This window comes from Fundulus heteroclitus, chromosome 3 (genome assembly GCF_011125445.2).
Source record: "Fundulus heteroclitus isolate FHET01 chromosome 3, MU-UCD_Fhet_4.1, whole genome shotgun sequence".
NCBI classification, from domain to species: Eukaryota; Metazoa; Chordata; class Actinopteri; order Cyprinodontiformes; family Fundulidae; genus Fundulus; species Fundulus heteroclitus.
Window position 1 is genome coordinate 32,715,446 of NC_046363.1, and position 14,555 is coordinate 32,730,000.

Genomic DNA, 14,555 nt, shown 5'->3' on the forward strand with positions numbered 1-14,555 from the left:
CTATCTATCTATCTATCTATCTATCTATCTATCTATCTATCTATCTATCTATCTATCTATCTATCTATCTATCTATCTATCTATCTATCTATCTATCTATCTATCTATCTATCTATCTATGAAAGACGTTTATATATTTAGCTTGGTAATACCAAACATCGCCACCTGTGGCCAGAAATTGTAACTACAGTGCATCTTTTTTTTTGTTATGATTGCCAACAGTTAGACACTGTTTTATACCACTTTGTCACTGATAAACTTTTCAAACACAAAGTTATAGAGAAATTAAAGATCTAAAGTTCTATTTTACAACAGGTGAAATGAATGACACTGATGATGACAAAACCAAAAACCGTATTAAATACAGTGACAATGGGGGGAAAAGAGTTTGGTGTTAAATAAGTGTAATCAGTGGACTTAATTCTTTAATCCTTAAATTGATTAAAACATCAAGGACTTAATAATCCCTGGCTTTTTTCACCTGAAATATAGATAGCATATGACAAATATGCACAAAAAAGCCAAAAAACAAACAAACATGCTACTCAGGTACGATACGTGTGAGGACCTTGAACAGCCAGGAAAAAGCAACTCACCCAAACTTACCCATATCTACTGCAATAATAATACATATAAAATCACTGAAACTGAGACAAATGAGGTTGGATCAGGACATACGTTTGTGTTGTCACCTTGCACAAGAACAGAAATAAAGGGTGTGAGAAAATATCTGCCAGGAAAATTGTTTTCTGTCTTATTATCATAAACATGTAGAGGATCCTAAAAGCTATTAGGACTATAAACTGGAATCATGCTTTGGTCACATATGACTTAAAACAAAGCTTTTCAGCAACAATGAATGCAGAATGATGATGATGAATATGTGGAAAAGTAGCTCATGCCCTGTATGCCCAGTATAGTTAAAAATGACCCCAAACTTAGCCGCAGTTTTAAGTGTGGTGAAGGATGTATGATGAAGAGGACGTCTCTTTCTTCCAACGGCCCTGGAAGAGGACGCCATGATGATCTCTTCAAAGTAACAAGAAAATTTGCCCTAAAATCAGGTGACTTCTACAAAATAACTGAAATGTGGTCATTATAGGGTCTTTCAAAAGGATAGATCTAACCAGCATCTAATTTGTTCTAGTCTGTTTTTGTCCGTTTTTATTGTATAACCATTTAGAAATTCTGAAAACCTGATCAAATGACTTCTTTAAGTTCTTCAGGCACTATTTCATTTGCAGATTGGCGGTTAAATTTCTGAAATGTGCCCTGCTGTCAAAAGGTTGGAAAAGCTTTTTCAGCAAAGCACTTTATCCTATATCCCAAGAGAGATCTTTGTGCACCACTCATCATTTTGTTCAGCAAAAATTAAAATAAAATAAATTAATCAAGCAAAATAATTAAGCTATTTTTCCCCCTAGGTTTGAAAGATTTATAACTTGTTTCATCATCCTTAACTTATTTCCGCTTTTTTGTCTGGCACAAAACTACTTCCCGTTTATTCTTCCCCTGTCGACATTTATTTTAGCTAGACAAAAAGCAATTTTAACTATTTCATAACAAAAACAAATTCAAAACCTCAATTTGTTTTATGAAATAAAGGAATGAAACAACCTGGTTTATACAGACTGAAAAATAAATGAATGGCTAATAGATTTTTCTATTGAAATGTGCAGCTATTTGTATTATTATTATTATTATTATTATTATTGAATTGTGTCCAGTCTCTATGTTTAGACTCTATGACTGAAATAAAAAAAAAGCTTGTTTTTGTTCCAGGTTGAGTCAATGAACATTTGAAGAAGTCCCACAAACAGGAAAAGCTCTTCCTCATCGTTTAAAGCCCCTTTTCTGAACCCATTCAGTCTGATTCCGACAGCTCCCTTTGTTAATTAAGATCCACATCCTGAGATTGTTGTTTTAATCCCCTCATGGTTTGGATGGGCACTGTTTTCATTCAGCCGCTGTACAAACGGACAGACTCTGATTTCCTGACTCTGCTGCTGGGGAATGCTTTAAAAACAGCCGCGGCTGTGGGAGCCAGAGCTGGAAATAGGCCGTGGTTTGGGAATTATAGACTCTCACTCCGTGCCTTTTCAATGCGTCCGACTCTCTACTTTGCTGCCCCTTGAGAGTTATCTATGTCATTGAAAGTTGTGTAAAATGTGACGGAAGTTTGCAAAAGGTATGAAAGAGGTTTTCTGACATAAAGGTAGCTATCTCTGACCTGCTTAGCACTTTATCTATGGGAATATTTTACAGACAGCTTCTTTGTCTGGGTTAATTTCCTTTTTGATTGCCTGTTTCTCTTTCCTTTGCCTCTAACTTAGTCCTATTAGTAAACTAACTTAAAGTTGATAAGAAGTACTCAGCTTGTTTGGCCTTTATGTAATGTCCCGCCCCAAACAGTGAGCCTATAGACCTTTGGGCATAACGCTCAGGTTTCAGGATTATCTTACATGTTCTGACAGCACCGTACTTAAAGTACCTTGCAAAAGAATCTGTGAGGCCTAAAATCTTTCATGTTATGTTGGATTACAGCCACATATTTTTATACATTTTATTGACAGTACAGGTAATATACCAACATGAAGTAGAGCATAATTATAAAGTAATAGTAATGATTTAAACCATTCCATTGTACCTCTGTTTGTATGCTGAAATTAGGGTTGCTGTCCTGCTGGAAGATCAACCCGCTGCCCAGTCTCAAGTCCTGCGGTATCTAATGATGGGCATACACTGATGATATTTTCAGTCGTACTCAGATACAGCTTAAACTGTACGACAGAACTGCAAGATATAAAAGTTCACAGCTCACCATTCCTGTTCTTACACTGTACGGCCCGATGCTCTGATGCGATCTGACTGCTCACACTGTACGTCCAAAAGCCACGTCGAGCTCAGCCCCGTAGGAAGATGGCGCTACTCGGACTCGTCTATCCGGAAGCCAAATATAAACAGTAGAAGAAGAAAAAGACGGAAGTGTCGATGCTCACCGTTAAATCTGAGGTTTACTAGAACGAAATGTGCTGCCTTGGCAATTTAACGAGTCGCTCCTCAGTAATTTGAAACCATGTCACACGTACCGTCGCCTTGCTTCTCTCCACTCCTATGTTTTTGTCTGAGAAGAAGAAGAATTCCGTTGTTTGCACATGTGCAGTGCACGAGGTTGGGGGAAATCGGCTCGTAGACGCTCGTAGCTCTGCTTCAGCAGCAGGAGGCGCTCACGATCACCTCACAAGGGCGACTGAATTTCAAACATGCTTGATTTTCCTCCGACCGTCCGGTTCCTGATCACGAGGTGGTCGTGAGAGGCTAATCGCCCCTCGTTATTTCCTGTATACGACACGATGCAGCTGAAACTGCACGACTGAAGAATCGGCCCAAAAAGGGCAAAAAATGGTACAGTGTATGCCCAGCTTAACAGGTTTTCTTCCACGAAGACCTATAGTCACCTTCATCCGTCTTCCCGTTAATTCTGAGCTGCTTTCCCGTCTGAGATGTAGAAAAGCATCCCCACAACACCATGCTGCCACCACCATGTGCCAACATGGACACGGTGTGTCCATATGAGGCGCCGTGTCGTTTAATGCCACATGTAGTGGTATGCATGGGGGCCGACAACTGTCGTTTTAATGTCATTTGACCAGATCACGCTCTCCCACATGGCTTGTGTCAAACTATAAACAGTCCTTCTTGTAGCTTTCTTTAAACAGTTGCTTTCTTCTGGCCACTTTTCCAAAGAATCTAGATGTGTGAAGTCCACCATGAAGCAGATTCTCCCACCTGAGCTGCACAACTCTGCAGGTCCTCCAGGGTTAGCGTGGGCCTCACGGCTTAGCCTGGCCAGCCAGGCTGATTTACGCTGAGTATACGGCCTGGGAAGGAGCTGGTAGAGCCCGATTTTAAGGGCGGGACTAACAGGGTCAGCGTCAACAGGTTAGAACCAATCAGATAACTACAGATGTGACGTGTCTGAAAAAATCTGAGGATACCTGGTGTACACACATGGAGTTTAATTTTCCAAAGCACCAAGCAAGAAAAATCTCCGTTATGTATCTTGACTGTTATGGTTACAGTAAAAAGCGCTGTTGCATTGTGGGTTATTCTGCCGCTGAGAGTGATGCAACGTAAAGTCCCGCTTTCTGCGCTTTGACTGGTCCTGTCTGTTTCAGTCCGGAGAATATGAAGCCTTACCAGACTGACTTACGCTCCGTTTAAGGCAAGGCAAGTTTTTTTTTATAAAGCACTTTTGAGTACTAAGACGATTCAAACTGCTGTACATGAAAAAAAAAAAAAAAACAGGAAAGAAAATTGGAACAACAGCAGCAGGTCAGATACAGAACAAGACGAGTTGGACTACAAACTTCAACATTAACATTTAAAGGCAACTCTAAGCAAATAGGTTTTTAGCCTTGATTTAAAGGAACTCAGGATTTCAGCACTTTTATAGTCCTATGGGAGTTTTCTCCAGATTAGTGGAGCAGAAAAACTAAATGCTGCTTCTCCATGTTTGGTTCTGGTTCTGGGGATGCAGAGTAGACTTGAGCTAGAAGACCTTAGTGGTCTGGATGGTTGATACACTGATAACAAGTCTGTGATGTATTTAGGTGTCTAATTTTCTCACTCTACTGATTTCTACTGTTCTTCAGTCTACTGTTCTCCAGTTTTGCATTGTATTACATTGAAATGACTGTCGTCATTTCAGCGTTTAACTTTTTGCTCTCTCTCTTTTCTTCATAGTAGGTACACCTGGTCTGGCGTTCTGTTAACTGTGACATCATCCAGAGAAGACGGCTCACCCGCTACTTCCATCTAATGTAGAACAGATTACTAGATCAATGTGTGCTTCTGTGCTTGTTTGTTTCTCTTGTTGTGTCTCTGTTCTGTCTTCTGTAACCCCAGTCGGTCGAGGCAGATGACCGTTCATACTGAGCCCGGTTCTGCCGGAGGTTTTTCCTTCCCGTTAATGGGTGGTTTTTCTTCCCACTGTCGCTTCATGCTTGCTCAGTATGAGGGATTGCAGCAAAGCCATGTACAATGCAGATGACTCTCCCTGTAGCTCTACGCTTCTCCAGGAGTGAATGCTGCTTGTTGGGACTTTGATGCAATCAACTGGTTTCCTTATATAGGACATTTTTGACCAATCTGTATAATATGATTGAACTTGACTTTATAAAGTGCCTTGAGATGACATGTTTCATGATTTGGCGCTATATAAATAAAATTGAATTGAATTGAATTGAATTAGGTGCTGAACCATTCAGTGATTTATAGACTAAAGGAAGTATTTTAAAGTGTATTCTCTGACATACAGGGAGCCAGTGGAAGGACTTTAGAACTGGGATGATGTTCCCTACTTTCTTAGTCTTAGTGAGGACGCGTTTAAGTCAGTCTGGCTGACCAGGATACTCATGGTTGCTTCTCCGATAATTCTCAGATGATTAATTTAAAAATGCTTTCTGATATGTTCTCTTTGTTCCCTGGTCTCCATGATGTTGCTTGTGCACTAATGTTCCCCGTCGAACCTCTACGCCCTTCACAGAAACGCTACATTTATACTGAGATTAACTTACACACAGGTGGACTCTGTTTATTCACATTTTCACAAGGGAAATCGTTTTCCATTTGAATAGCTACATAAGATAAGATAAGAATTCCTTTGTTGTCCTGCAATGGGGAAATTCGGGTGTGACAGTGGCAAACACACAGACAGCTACACACAATTATTAGCAATGAAAGAGGAAGAAAAAAGGAACAAACCAGTTTAATCAAAATGACCTCCAAAGAAACATGAAATATGTTTAGATTTTTAATACTTGTCTTTTTACAGCCACTTTTTTAGGAAGGGTTAAGTTTTGCCTTGAAGAGGTTATAACATAAAATTTGTTGTGTGTCTTACTAAATGTACTTGTCTGCCTAAACCTTCACAGCAGGCTGAGGAATTTACCATCAGTTCATCGGGTCCTCGTATCCGAGGTGAACGGCAGCATGTGGCGTTACATTCGTTTAACCATTGGCACATGTTTGCGCTCCAGCGCCAAGGCTTTCTTCGAGTTATACTCGGTGTCAGTCTGCTGAGTCGAGGTAAAGTTAGATTTAATACCGACATCGGGGGACATTTTCTGCACGCCGGCTGCTTCTACCTGCAGCCTTTTGGCTTTATTATTGCGAGCTGGCATGCTGGGGTCTGTATTGAGTGTACACATCAAATTCAATAACAGCTCTTTAAACTTGGCTTACGCTAAACAAATGCCTGGACAGCCGCCACGCGTGTTCATCAGATCCAAACAACAGTTGCCCTGCTCCGTTTACCGCCACCTCTTTCGTCGCCCTTTCCCCCCATTTCCCTATCTGTCATGGCGGCATCACGCAGCACCCGATAAAGTTGCAGTTACACCATGTTGTCGACCAGGGGTTCCACACCCAAAGCTGCTATAAAGAGAATCCTGAGCCGAATGATAGCTCTTGGTTTCTAATCCCCGCATGTCATCTCATGGGTCATCTGAATCGCTGCATCTAATCTTTCCTTGGCAGCAGCCTCCGCCGCCTTCCTACCGAAGCAAATCAGGCCGCTGCAGGTTAATTTTGGATCAAACATTTGAAGACAGGTTTGAGGTGCCGGGGAGGGGGCGACACGTGGGGATTCCTACGGATGAGGACCGTAAACTTAGCGGCTTTGTCCAGCTGGAACCGGTGGCTTTACTCGGCACCAGGAAATTTACTGCCGCCGCAGTCTTGTGAAATACCTTCCAAACAAAAATCGTCTCCCTGTTGATGGGAGAAGCTGTGCGTTCATATTTTGGGGATACATCTACAGAACTGGTTGTGAGTGGCTGCAGCTCAAATGTTCAGTAAGTAGGCTAATTTATGCAGGAAAAAAAAAACCCAAACTATTCCATAAATTCATTTATAAAGTGGATTGGCACAAGGAAAAAGGATCGAACGTTTCCAATGTGTTGCGGCATCTGAATGTTTCACGAAATAAGTTCCTGAAAGTCCACTGAAATGTGTTAAATGTGTTAATTACTTGAGGTATTGCTTGTATGGAGGTTCCATTTTCATGTAGATTTACGTACCGTGTGACACATCGTCTCAAATCTTTTGTCAACTTATTTACATATTTATACATGTAAACAAATGGTCTCACACAAAGCAAGTACGGGTAAAAAACAGGTAAGAACATCAACTTTTTTGATCCTCGTAGAAGTCCCTTCATCTTTCAAAGACAGGAAGGCTGACCTAAAGCAGTGGCATCTCATCACGTACTGTTATATTTATCTGACTTGTCAACTTCACATCACTACTGGCCAAGAACAGAGGTAAACATTTAGTTTATTGGCCTCTTTAAATCCCTTAAAGCGCATTAGTTTTGCACTTGACCATTTTAAAGGGCCAATTTTCTGTTGTTGGTTGAGGACAAGGATGGAAAGCCAGAGAAGTCCTGCACTGATTAATTTATACTGATCATAAAAGGACATCATTCTGCTCCTTGTTGCTTAAATTTTAAATCGTACCTGATTTGCTCGCAGCGGTTTCCAGAAACCGACTCTGGTGGTTTTGTCGTAGCTCACACACAAGCGGGGTAGCGATTCTCCTTCTTCAACAGGTGCGTATATTTGGACTTGTCCGAGCTTTGCAGGGATGTTTGCAGGTTTGTAAAAGTCAAGAGACAAAAAAAAGAAGAGGAAATTTAGCTGATTTAGCTACAAAAATACAGCTCACTACCAGAGACGCTTTCATACCAGGAGCGGCCAAACATAACCAGTAATACACTGATATGGCCAGGATAAGGTTTCTGATTATTGACCAGTATGTATAAAACAAACTCCACATCAAAGAACATGGCCTCATCGCCTCACAAACTTTCTCCATGTCCGCTCATTGTCATTACTGAGCATGCTCCATTTGTTTTATGCTACATAACCCCTGAGGTATTTTTTTTAAAACTGTAAAATGATCTACATCGACGTGAGATGTTCCAAGTGTTATTGTGAGTCTTTCGCTTCTGCATGGCAGTGATTTTTTTTTAGTTCTGTTGGTTAAAAATCTCTGCTGTGTGACCCAGTGTGTCTTTTCCGAACTTTAAAATCCTGACGAGCGAAATGACAGGCCTTGCGGTTGGGGCAGCGCCTCCAGCTTCGCTACGTAAAACCTGGATGTAATCACTTCTCTGCTGGTTTGAACAGGTTTTATGGTTGAAAAAAAAAAAGGTGCTGCATAGAGAACTTAAAAGAAGGGGTTGGGAGTTGAAGGTGAGACTTGCTGTCAACGCTGTTGCTGCAGAGCAATGGTGACCTTGCATTCTTAGAACCATGCAAATGCACATGCATGTCAGCACCAAAACTATCAGGTGCATTTAAAAAAAAAAGTGTTTGAGTTGTATTTTACAGCAGGTAAAGTCAAACACTCAAATCCAAATCCTGGAACAAAGCCTCACTAAAATAAAAACGTTGCATCATGCTGCCAAATGTTCCTGCACATACCAGTAATACTTCACAACAGGAAGACTATTTTTGCATGGGGGCATGATTTGAAGAGCCAGCTTTAACTAAAAGTAGATCTGAAAAACAAAAATCAGAACAAAACACTATGGTGGAAAATAGAAGCTTACACATTAGTTTCACATCACATATTCCCTTTTTATTGCAGTCATATTTTTAGTTTCCACGTACATGTACTAAAAAAGAGAATGTTGTCTCTAATTGTCTCTAACAACCCCTCCTCAGAGAGATTTGTAATTAGATTTTGCTTTGAAGAGCTGATTGACAAAGAAAGTTGATATGATAAGTGCAGCGCTGTCATCTTGTTTCCCATGTCCCATCCAACGACATTTATTTCAAGCCGTTAAAAAAAGTTGGCCCTTGTAACTTTATGAGTTCCTTTGTAAAACCGGAGCCTGAAGCCAGTTTGATGATGGAAACATGACGACAATAAAAAAAAAAAAAAAAACCCGCTCTGAAAGCGAAGCGGAGCTGCTTGAAGGTGTTACACAACTGCTGGCATGACAATATGGGCCTGTGCTGAAACTCAAGCGCTGCATAGCCCTATTAAACGCGATGGAACAAATGTGTAAGCAGAAGCTTTTTTTTGCAACACGGATGTCACCAAAATAGATTTCGTCACACAGGGACATGTGTGTCGGTCATCTTTTGTTTCTCAGGGTCCTACAAATCTGCTACACTTTCTTGATCTTTGCATGACTGCGAGCGATCCGAACCAAACTGCTGTGATGGCGCTGTGCATGCTTTGCTCTATGGGCCGTCTTCATTCTTGTTTAATTTAGAGCCCAGCGCTTTCCAGCAAACCATATGATGTAATACATTTACATTTTTCACTTGCTTCCTTTTGCATAAACAAAACTTGTAATCTGACCCCTAGCTCCTTGACAACATAATTTTAGACCATTGGTGACCTTTGATCCCATTTTGTGCCCATGCATTACCCTTATACCCCTTTACTTTTTTTGTACAGACCCTTTTCGCACCTGTCATTTTCTCTTTTTTTCCAGCAGTAAAGCATTTACACGCTATTTATATCATTTTGGTTCTCATCTCTGCTTTGGGCAGAGACATGATAGATTATAACCTCTGATTAAAGCAAAATTAGAGGAAGTGACTACCTTTTTGCTAAATTACTGAAAGTGATTTCAAATTGTTGGTGATCAAACAAGTTATGAAACGTCGCCCTGGTGGATGTGAGCGGATGTCGTTAGTGACTCCCTGGGACAACCAGAACTGCACAGATATGAAATGGCAAGGAGGGGAAAAGCAAATGAGATAAGCTGAACATTTTCAGTACTTGCTGGCTGTTTTGGAGCTTCACAGTCAAGTGATCAGTAGTGTCACCCAAGAACTTTGTGTGTACATAGGTTTTTTTTTCTGCATCCTCTGGCGTTTTCCCACAGTCAATAAAAAGCATGCTTGTTTAGTTAATTGGTCACCCTAAATTGGCCTTAGGTGAGAGAGTGTGCTCGCATGGCGATTTCTTCCTTTGTTGACTCTGCAAAGGACTGGCGAGCAGAGCTCAACCAGTGTCCCGCCCCTTTGACGCCCTACAGGGCTGTTACTCTGAAGAGGACAAAGGGTGCTCGGAAACTGATGTGAGAACCGGTTTTAAATTAGCCCTTCAGAACAGGGGTCTCCAACTCCAGTCACCGACAGCTGTTATCCCACAGATTTTAGATGAATCCTTGCTCCGCCACACCTGAATCAGACTGAACTGGCTCCTGAACCTGTCATCAAGTTCTGCAGAGCCCTGGTAATTAGCTATTTGTTTGCTCCAGGGCTGTCAGAGCAAGAATTTATCTAAAGTCGCAGGACGGTAGCTCTTGAGAATTGTAGATGAAGGAAGCGATCTATCCAATTCAATCATTTTATCAGGTTTAAGCTGACCAATGCCTTCAAAGACGGACCGAGTGCTTTCCAAGTTCGTTGTTTTGAGCTACTTCACCTTTGGTACTTTCAAAAACTATTTCAGGAGTTCCAGCTCAGAGTTAGTCAAAAGGCTCCAGCTGGAATTTAGGGAAATATGTAGCCATAATCATTCGTAAAACCACAATACTTTAAATAGTATCTGGTCGTGGTAGAAAACCATAATGAAGACTGGTAACACAGTATAACTATCAATATGTTTTCTGTGAAAATATTATGGGTAATAGCTGATTTAAGTTAATATGCTAGCATGGTGTGTGTTTAATAACGCTTTTAGCATTAAAAGATTGTAGTTCTATCTGTGTTAGAGTGTCTTCTTGGAGAAATTAGCTCCTAATGAACAGATTTTAAGTCATCAAATAATAGTTTAACTGTTTTGCCACCACTGTGCAATTTCACTCAACCTGCTTGGTTGAGGAAATGTAGTAATAATGTGAATAATTGTATGATACAAGGGTGAGACATTGAAATTACTCATAGTTTACAATCATAGGCATTGCTTTGTAAGGTAGAAATTAACTCTTTTGGTGTTACTCAAGCTTAGTCCTTCTTCAAGCTTCTTTAAGATTTTAAGAGTGATGATAGCTGCCTACTTTGAGTAGGGACTCCCAGTTCATTTAAATAATTCATACAACCACTCTTAAAATGAGAGAAAAACCTAAATGTCATTTAGAAAAGTGCTGCAGTAGAAGGATTTTGTCAGTTTAAATGGTGATTCATTTCTCTGATATTCTCTGCTTTGCTCTTTAACAGAAGCACTTGATGGTATTTTATATTAAAGTTTTATTAAATGAGATGTACTACAGTATTTTAGTCTGGTTTTAGCAGCTGGCCTGCTTACTAAGGTTTCTCTGCGTCAATCAAGTCACCGGCACTTGCAGTTTGAAAGAGAAAAACATTTGTTTTAACCTGATATCCTGGGTCATCAGGGCCTTGACCTTCTCTATCACATTAATGTCGCACAAGTATTTCTGATACGGGACCGGGCACCGGTACTGGGAAATAGCGCAGTGGGGATCCACGACACGCCTCTTTAGCCATCCAACACATGCCTCATCCTGTCTTCATGTTCTCAAATGAGTGTCTTTACATTCACATCTATTCTGGTGTGGAACATTCAGACTATTGGCTAATTGAGCAACCGTCCACTCTGTAAAAAAAAGTAAACCCTGCCTTTCCACACACGAGGGTAAAATTTTGTGATCCTATCCAAGACGCAGCAGGGAGGTGAAGAGCTCGCTCTCGGATGAAGCGGTTATCTGAATGTTAGTGGATATGAGCATGTTGGAGGGGGGAGGCGTCACGATGCAGCAGACAGGGCGCTGAGATTGACCAGAACAGATTATTACGCCACGTGTTGTGAAGATTCACCTGCTTTGACCTTTGACAGAAATTAGACACCGAAAGACTTTTCTTTCCATTTCATGGAGTTTGAGTCCTTTCACTTTTTAAAGCACGTCTGTATTTAAACTTAAAGGTGCATAGCCACGTTGTTTGACTTTTTAAATTTATGCCTCAGTAGCTCACTCTGGTTGCATACAAAGTTTTTATGAAAGATTATCACGTCCTGCTGTCATATTAGTTGTTATTTGGTGTTTTATGCTTAGATTTTGCACAGTTTGTTAGTAAATAAAGCCATTTGTGTTTATTTATGATAGTAACTGAAGTACGACACTGCACATGCACAGCAGGGGATAAAACAAGGAAGCAGCTAACAGCTATTAGCATCTCCCAGCAAACCAATGAAGAATGGTCCAAGATCCAGGGAGGAAAAGCGCAATATATATATATATATATATATATATATGATTACGAGAGGGAAAAGACTGGAATGTTGCTGGGAATACAGTATGAATGTTGGTGTTCACTGAAGCAGACGCTAAACCTGCTAATTGTTCAGATGTCAACGCAGAGTTGATTGACATGAGTAAATGTTCTGATATGACGTTCTTAAAGTTGCTGTAGATCGGTTTATTTAATTAATAACACTTAGTCACTTCAGTCACGGCGAGCTGCCTCGTTACTGCAAAGCAGTGCAGAGGGTCAGGCTCAGTCTGGCATTATTTACAAGTAATTTATGAATTAAGCAAACTGGCATTATGATAGTTGAGGGATACTGCCAGTAGATGACGCCATGCTTGTTTATATCTGGTCCATGAGGCAGACACCCTGTTTACTTTTAAGACCAGGCTTAAAACCTTCCTTTCTGACCAAGCTTATAGTTAGAGTGGCTTAGGTTGAACTGAGCTACCTCTATAGTTATGCTGCTATAGCCTTACGCTACTGGAGGACATCAGGGTCTATTTCTCTCACTCTGCTGAGTTCTCCTACTGTTCTCCAATCTGCGTTACTTGTTGTCATTTCAGCTTTTAACTTTTTGTTCTCTGTCATTTTTTTTCTTCATAGTAGGTACACCTGGTCTGGCGCTCTGTTAGCTGTGACATCATCCAGGGAAGACAAGTCATCCATTATTACCATATAACGTATAATAGATTCCTGGGTCAATGTGTGCTTCTGTGCTTTCTGTGTCTCTGCTCTGTCTTCTCTGACCCCCAGTCGGTCGAGGCAGATGACCGTGCGCACTGTGCCTGGTTCTGGTTCTGCTGGAGGTTTTCCTTCGTGTTTTTCTTTCCACTGTCGCTTCATGCTTGCTCAGAATGAGGGATTGCTGTAAAGCCATCAACAATGCAGACGACTGTCCCTGTGGCTCTACGCTTCTCCAGGAGGAGTGAATGCTGCTTGTCAAGACTTGATGCAATCTGTTTCCTTAGATGGGAAACTTTTTGACCAATCTGTATAATATGATCCAATCTGTATAATCTGATTGAATTTGACTTTGGAAAGTACCTTGAGATGACATGTATCATGAATTGGCGCTCTATACAGTGAATAAAATTGAATTTGAAAATTGAATTGAATCTGCTCATCGTGCTTCTTGTAGGGCTATATTTAGCCTGAAAAAGGACTGTTAAAACATTTGGTGTATATAGCCTTATTTTTTTTATTTTAAAGCATAAAACGTGGCTATATACCTTTAAATTAACAATCAGGAAGGTATAGTTTGCGGTTTATATTGTAAACCAGAAAGTAATGGTCCAAGTCAGCCTGGTTCTGTGGGACTGAATAACAAAACATGGTAACGGATAGAAGATTTGTTGTGGCATGAAGCATAAAGGGAGAGATGTTCTTACCAGCTTTTGATGCTAGAAGGACCGTCAACATTCCCGCATTATGTATTCATGACTCTTGATCCCATCTATGTTTTTTTTTTTTCCTGGCACACAACACCTTGTAGATAAAATCAAGGTGACATGCTTCTCAAAATTGATAAACAAAAAAAAAAGGACAGTGTATGCACTGATTTTAAGAACAGGGAGCTATTATTATAGCTCCAGATTCATGTTTTCCACCACTTTGCTGCAACTCACAGAACATTTTAGTTGTAGGCACTGCAGTTGTTCCCGATTTGGATGAAGTGTCAACCATTTCTGAGTGGAGTTTGCAGCCAGTCGCAAAAGTTCTCATATCTCTTATTTCACATTTTTTCACATTAAAAGCACAAGCATTAACGTATTCTATTGAGTTTTATTGGATAAACCAACAGAAAGACAGAAGGTAAATGAGGGATGACTTTCCAATTTTTTAACAAATAATGTGGCATTACTTTGCAATAAAGACCGTTGAGTCTCAATTGCATTTAGGCCTGAACTTTTACTGAGTTATTCTGACTCATGAATATAATCTGATCAAAGTCATTCCACTGCGCTGTATGTTCAGGGTTGTTGTCCCACTTGAAGGTGACTCTCCACCCAAGTCTTTTGCAGCTTCTAACAGGTTTCCTACCAGAGCTGCCCTGTATTTAGCTTCATCCATCTTTCTATCCACTGCCTAATGAAAGTCCAGATCTATTTTTGAATCAAAATTTGTGGCAATCTTTGACAATATCTGTTCAGTTACGCTCTCTTCCAAATCTAAGCTTAGATTATCTTGCAAAAGAAGAGGAACGAACAAAAATTTCAGTTGCAATGTTAGTAGAGACACAACCAAAAATCCTTGCTGCTGTAAATACAGCAAAAATGGGTCTATGAATACAAATGCAGAATGTGCATGTGCAAATAC

General features: G+C 40.4%; 1 long non-coding RNA gene across 1 annotated transcript; it reads right to left on the reverse strand.

The window, feature by feature from the left end:
• Nucleotides 1–2,832: 2,832 nt before the first annotated feature.
• Nucleotides 2,833–14,068, reverse strand: LOC118557873. The gene is made up of 3 exons (XR_004928066.1): nt 13,628–14,068; nt 7,521–7,637; nt 2,833–2,939 (listed from the first exon to the last, which is right to left on the reverse strand). It is a non-coding gene; the product is annotated as an uncharacterized LOC118557873 (long non-coding RNA).
• Between the last annotated feature and the right edge of the window lie 487 nt (nt 14,069–14,555).